The sequence below is a fragment of the Sapajus apella genome, unplaced genomic scaffold (assembly GCF_009761245.1).
Source record: "Sapajus apella isolate SASKATOON/1434 unplaced genomic scaffold, GSC_monkey_1.0 scaffold43, whole genome shotgun sequence".
NCBI classification, from domain to species: Eukaryota; Metazoa; Chordata; class Mammalia; order Primates; family Cebidae; genus Sapajus; species Sapajus apella.
Window position 1 is genome coordinate 5,752,595 of NW_022436983.1, and position 6,715 is coordinate 5,759,309.

A 6,715-nucleotide genomic window follows, 5' to 3' on the forward strand; every position below is an offset into this window, starting at 1 on the left:
TGCAAGGCAGGCATGTTACCACCCCATCCTACAGATGAGAAAACTGAGGCTTAGCAAGGTGGAGTGACTTCTCCCAGGGGCTCACAGCAAATGATTAGGCTGTGGCAAGACTCTTCCCGTCTCGTCCCTAGGTCACTGAATTCCAGAGGTCCCACCCAGGGGAGCCCTTGTCCCAGGGACACTTTGGCAGAACCTGATACCTTGGGACATATCCTGCCCCCTTGGTGTGGTGATGAGACACACCTAGGTTCCACCCGTAGCTGTGTGACCTGTGCAAACCTCCCGATCTCTCTGAGCCTCCGGGTATCAGTTATCTCTTGCTGCCTAACAAACCACATCAACATCTAGTGGCTTAAGACAGCCATGTATTTAGCTCATGATTTTGCCACTAAAGAAGCTGGGCTCATCGGGGGGGTTCTGGCCCTGGCAGGGCTCCCTTGTGTGTCCACAGTCAGCTGTAGGTTCACTGGGTGGTTCTGCTTTGGGGGCTTAGCTGGCTGTCAGGTGAGGGTGCAGGGGTCGCAGGGTCATATGCCACTCACCACCCAGCAAATTAGCTTGGGCTTGTTCACAGGGCAACAGCAGGGTTCCTGGAGGGTGAGGAGAAGCGCCCATGGCCTTCTGTTATGGGTTGAATTTTATTTTCCCAAAAAAGCATGTTGTGTCAGGCGCAGTGGCTCATACCTATAATCCCAGCATTTTGGGAGGCCAAAGTGGGTGGATTGCTTGAGGTCAGGGGTTCAAGACCAGTCTGACCAACATGGTGAAACCCTGTCTCTACTAAAAATAATTTTTAAAAATTAGCCAGATGTGGTGGCGCATGCCTGTAATCCCAGCTACTCCGGAGGCTGAGGCAGGAGAATCACTTGAACCCAGGAGGCAGAGGTTGCAGTGAGCTGAGATCATGCTGTTGCACTCCAGCCTGGGCCACAGAGTGAGACTACATCTCGAAAAAAAAAAACAAAAACAAAAAACAAAAAAAACAAACAAAAAGCATGTTGAAGTCCTAACCCCCAGTATCTCAGGATGTGACCTTATTTGGAAACAGGGTGTTTATAGATGAGCCCATTAGGTTGGGCCTTAATCCCAGCAGGACTGGAGTTATCCACTGAATCGTGTCACTGCACTGCAAAATTTGTATCCCATATTTGAACATCAGAATATGACTGTATTTAGAATAAGGTCCTTAAAGAGGTGATGAAGTTAAAATGATGGGCCACAATCCAATCTGACTGCTGTCCTTCTAAGAAGAGAGGATTAGGACACCCAGAGAGACACTAGGGAGCTGAAAGCATGAACTGACAGCCACGTGCAGAGGCAGCAAGAGGGCGGCTGCATGCAAGCCCAGGAGAGAGGCCCAGAAGAAACCAACAGTGCCCACACCTTGATCTTGGACTAACAGCCCCCGAAACTGTGGGAGAAAATATTTCTGGGTTAAGCCCCCAGTCTGTGGCACGTGTTTTGACAGCCCCAGCAAACTAACACAGCTGATATCCTGATAAAAAGGGAATTTAGACACAGACATGACCGAAGGGAGACGAGGTGATGACACTGAGACAAAATGCCACGTGAGGATGGAGAATAGGTCGGTGCACCCACAAGCCAGGGAGGGCCAGCAGAGTGTCAGGAGCTACAAAGAAGCAAGGAGGGAATCCCGCCCTGCCTTTCAGAGGGACCTGGAACCTATCTGCGCCTTGATTTCAGAGTCTGGCATCCAGGACTGTGAGACAAGACGTTTCTGTTGTTTAAGCCACCTGGTTACGCTCTATAGTTATGGCAGCCTTTGGGAACTAGCGCCCTCCCCAGGCCTGGCATCAGCACTGCCACAACATCACTTCAGCCGCCTTTGGCTGTCAAGGTGAGTCCTGGGTCACCCCAGGTTCAGATGGTGGAGGAATAGGCTCTACCTCTTAATGGGAGGAAATTTGAAATGATGGTGCAAAGGCGTGGGGAGACAGGAAGGGGAATTTGTGCAAACCATCAGCCACTCACCATTACTTCATCCATCAGAAGGGACCACGGGTGCGCCTAACTCAGTGTCACGCTGAGGATTCAATACAGCGGTGTTGAAAAGCAGTTGGCACAGAGCAAAGTCTCCATGAAAGCAAGTGATGATTTGACAACATAGCTATTTTTGAGGGCAGGGTCCTTGTTCACATTTGACCTCCAGTGTTAGCACAGTGCCTGCCGTGGAACAGTGGCTCAGGAAGAGTCTTATGAATTCCAGCCAGTTTGGTACTAAGAGTTCCTGCCTGCCTGCAAGGGACCACCCAGTGCCGCCTCATATCTGAAGGTGCCCGCTTCACCCTGTAAAAGCTGCCACTGAAGCCAACAACCTTGTTCCATGGCAGTGACTGCAAAGAACATACAGTCCTGTTAACCACTCCGAGCTCGCTCATCCTGGGAGGATGCCTCTTGGGCACATGTTCCTGTCTCCTGGTCCAGACAGAGGCAGTGATCCACAGAGAAGAGGGCATGACCACCTCCCACTCTGAGCCAGACAGAGCCAGCCGGGAGACAGATCGGCTCCCTCCTCTGCTCCGCCCTCCTCCCTGAGCTGTCACTGATGCATGGGCGGGTCACAGGTGTGCAAGCTCTTGGCAGCATCCTTCCCGCCCTAATTACTCCAAATGCCGAAGACTTTTGAGTAGTGAAAGATTGCAAGCTCAGACCACAAGACAGATGATCGAATCTTTTTTTTTTTTTTTTTTACAAAAAGGAAGAAGGCAGGGGTTGAGGGGAGAGGAAGGACACACGTGCTCACATTTGCCGACCCCAAAATGCAATTTACGAAACAAAAATCTGGTGTCATGTTCAACTAAATTAACAATTTGTAGGTAATTCACAATGCTCATATCATTAAGCAAATGCACTTTAAATTGATTTCAAATTAGCGGGCTAATGATTCCCCCCAGGTCCAATCTGCGCAGCCCCCAGTGCAGCATTTTTAATAAGAGGTAGGTGTGCAGTAGCAGCCTCTTTATTCCGTAATTGAAGCCATAATTGAACCTGAGGTCATAGCCAAGGGCCCTATTGATCTGCATAGAGAGGGAAAGTGCTGACGGTGACCATCACTGGGCTAGAGGGGCTGGTGGGCCTGGGGAGGCTCCTGCAGCTGTGCTGCATTTTGAGCTCATTTCCTATGTGAACTGCAGGTGGCCTTGATGGCAAATGGGGCAATTAAATAACCTTGAGACAGGCAGAGCTCTGATTCTCTGTCCTGCAGATTGTACTCAGAACTGCCCTAAAAGCATGTCAAAGATCTACATGATCCTCTAATGTTCCCAGGGCCCTAGAATGAACTCTCTGTACCTTCCCTTTGCTCATCATGCCTGCCTGGACTCTAAGTCTCTAAGACAAGGAAATCCAAGCCAAAGTCCACCACGAATGTGTACTACACACCCTCCTCATCCTAAGTTTGGAGTCCTTTAACCCTCAGCCCAGTCAAAAACTCTCCTGACCCCAACTCAGAAAGGCAGGGTGAAAGTTCTGTGGTCCTTTTGGCATAGCCCTGACTGCTCCCATCTCTCAAAGCATAAAACATGACCCATCTCTACTGCTGCCTCTACAAGGGCTACAGAAATCTCTGGCTCCATCTGAGGTGGACACAGGAGGTTCATTTTATTCTGCATCAGCCACTTGGGCTGTTCTGAATCAAGAGCTCTTTTCTCCAAAGAGTATAGCAGAGAAGAGGAAGTGGGAGGAGAAGACAAGGAGAAAGAGAGGTCCAGAGACAAGGAGCAAGGAGGATGACAGAGACTTAGTGTTCAAAAGGACAGATAGTGGCTGGGCAGGATGGCTCATACCTGTAATCCCAGCACTTTGTGAGACGGAAGCAGGAGGACCATTTGAGCCCAGGAGTTCAAGACTGCAGTGAGCTATTATTGCATACTTGCACTCCAGCCTGGGTAACAGAGAAAGATCCCATCTAAAAAACAAACAAACAAACAAAAAACATTAAAAAAAAAAAACAGGACAGAGACAGAGACATGCAGAGAAAGAGACAGAGAAATAGAGACAGAAATAGCAAGAGAGAGAGAGAGAGACAAAGACAGAGAGACAGGGAGGCAGAAACAGACAGGCAGAGATAGAGACAGAGAGAAACAGAAACACACATACAGAGGTTGATTTTACAGAGGAGTCAGTGTGTGATTAGAAATCTCATGACCCCAGCATCAGAATGGACAGCAGCAGGATGAGGTGAACTCAGCACTGGGTGCTCTAATGAATGGATCAATGTTTAGGACAGTCCATAAAGTACTCCATGTATGCCCCTGAGATTGTTGAGCTGTCTATGAAACTGTCCCAGTTTGAGCCTAAAGTTATCTAAACACTGTACATACACTGGCAGTAGATATGTTGCCCCCAAATCTCATAGAATTGAAGGAAAAGGTGAGGTGCAAGAACAAAGGAGGAGCTTGCTCTTTTCCCCTAATTGCCCACTCCTGTTCTTGGAGCAGAGGGCTCCTTGCAGAATTTATTTCTGAGACATGGTCTCACTCTGTTGTCCAGGCTGGAGTGCAGTGGCATGATCTTGGCTCACTGTAGCCTTGACCTCCCCAGCTCAAGTGATTCTCCCACCTCAGTCTCCTTTATAGCTAGAACCACAGGCCTGTGCTACCACATCCCACTAGGTTTTTTTTTTTGAGATTCATATTTTATTTACAAGTAAATGAAGACTGTCCTGTAAACTCTATTTTGGGATGCAAAGAACAATATAAAGAAGTAGCTGCTGGCGCCACAGTGACGTGTGAAGGAGTCTATGTCACTGTTTCTTTAAACAATAATTGTGTTATTTTTTAAAAATCCACCTACATGATTTCTTCATGATGCATGTGTAAAAGAATTAAAAATAAAAGTGACTTTTCAAAACTCTAAAGTCTCTGATCAACTGTGTGGGGTGGCCAGGATGTGACTTTCACTGAGTGACAGCCCCTACTCTTCAAGAGCACCAGCCTCTGGGCAAAAGACTTAATACTCATCCAGAGTATCTGCTCGAGGAATAGAAAGACCTCGGTCCCTCAGGGCTCACACTTTCAGCTTCTCTGCTTCCAGCTTGGTCTGCCGTTCCATCCTTTGCTCTTCTAGAATTTCTTCAATGGATACTTGCTGGAGGGGTGTGTCACTCTCCTTTTCCAAGTCTAAATTGATCAATGCTTCTTTAAAAGCCTATAAGTGTCCTTCCATCTCAAAGCAGGACCAAATGCTTCTTGTCAATGTCCTCAATGAGGCTGGCAGTGCCAGGCATATAGTTCATTTTGAACTGAAACAACACTGCAATACACAACAGTGGGGGACCAGCGTGTCCAAAACCTCCTCTCTCCTACTGAAATCACTGCCTCGGTGGGACCAACCCCAGAATCCCGAGTGGGACCAGCACTTCTGCCCTGCCTTTCAGCCACTGGGGCTTCCCCACTAATTTTATTTATTGTAGAGATGGGATTCTTCCTATGTTGCCCAGGCTGGTCTTGAACTCCTGGACCCAAGCAATCCTCCAGCCTCTCAAAGTGCTGGGATTACAGGCATGAGCCATTGCACCCAGGCTCCTTGCAGATTTTTCATTGGCCTTTGCCTATCTGGAGCTCTAGGACTCATCCAGGGTACTTGGGGTGAAGACCACACTCCTGATTCTCCTTGGCTGGAGTCTTCTCTCAGGCACGTTCTAGCCTGACATGTGGAGGAAGAAAAGAAGGTGATTTCTTCTTAACTCTGCACCATCTCATTCAGATTCCATTACAGGAGTTAGTCGTGGTGATGGACAAAGAGAAGAAAGACGTGTGAAAAGAATGGTTTCTAGGGAGGGATTAGTATGGAATGGCCATCTAATCAATGTTGATCAATAGAGTGCCCTAGAAAACTCTAAAGTCACAACTATTTAAACAGAGCCTCTCTCTAGAACTTCTCCATTGATCAAGAGAACACAGAAGAGGTACAATCAGGAAGGAGAAATTAATTTTTTTTCAAGCAATGGTTGTAGACTGATACAACCACTTTGAAAACATAGGTATACATCACGACCCAGAAATTTCACTCCTGGGTATGTATTCAACAAAATCGAGTGCTTTCTTCATCAAAAGACATGCACAAAAGTATTCAAAGCTTTATTCATAATAGACTCAAACTGGGAACAGCCCAGTTTGTAAATATTTATCAACAGTAGAATGGATAGATAAAAATGTGGTTTATTCACACAAAAGAGTATTAGACAGCAATGCAAAAGAATAAAAGAATGAACTGCTTTATACACAGCAACATAGATGAACCTGAAGACATGATGTTGAGTGAAAGAAGTCAAACCTAGAAGAGTGCCTATGGAATAATCCCATTTACATGAAGTTTGAGAGCAGGAAAAACTGATCTATGGTGACAGATAGAAGAAACGTAGTTACCTTTGGTGGAAAATGCTGACTGTTAGGTGGCACAGGGCAGGAGCAGGCTGGAAATGTTATGTGTTTGTATCTCGATGGTGGTTACACACACACACATGCACACATTCTTTAATCTGTGCACTTAAGATTTGTGTCCTTTATATGTTATATCTCAAAATTTTTAGCAATGTTTTTTAGGGGGAGTCTCACTCTGCCACCCAGGCTGGAGTACAGTGGCACAATCTCAGCTCACTGCAACCTCCACCTCCAGGGTTCAAGGGATTCTCCTAACTCAGCCTCCCTCCCAAGTAGCTGGGACTACAGGTGTGCACCACCAGGCCCGGCTA

The 6,715-nt window shown here is 47.1% G+C and overlaps 1 pseudogene; it reads right to left on the reverse strand.

Annotated features, from left to right (window-relative positions):
* Positions 1 to 4,971: 4,971 nt before the first annotated feature.
* LOC116566638 lies at positions 4,972 to 5,287 on the reverse strand (annotated as a pseudogene).
* Positions 5,288 to 6,715: the final 1,428 nt, after the last annotated feature.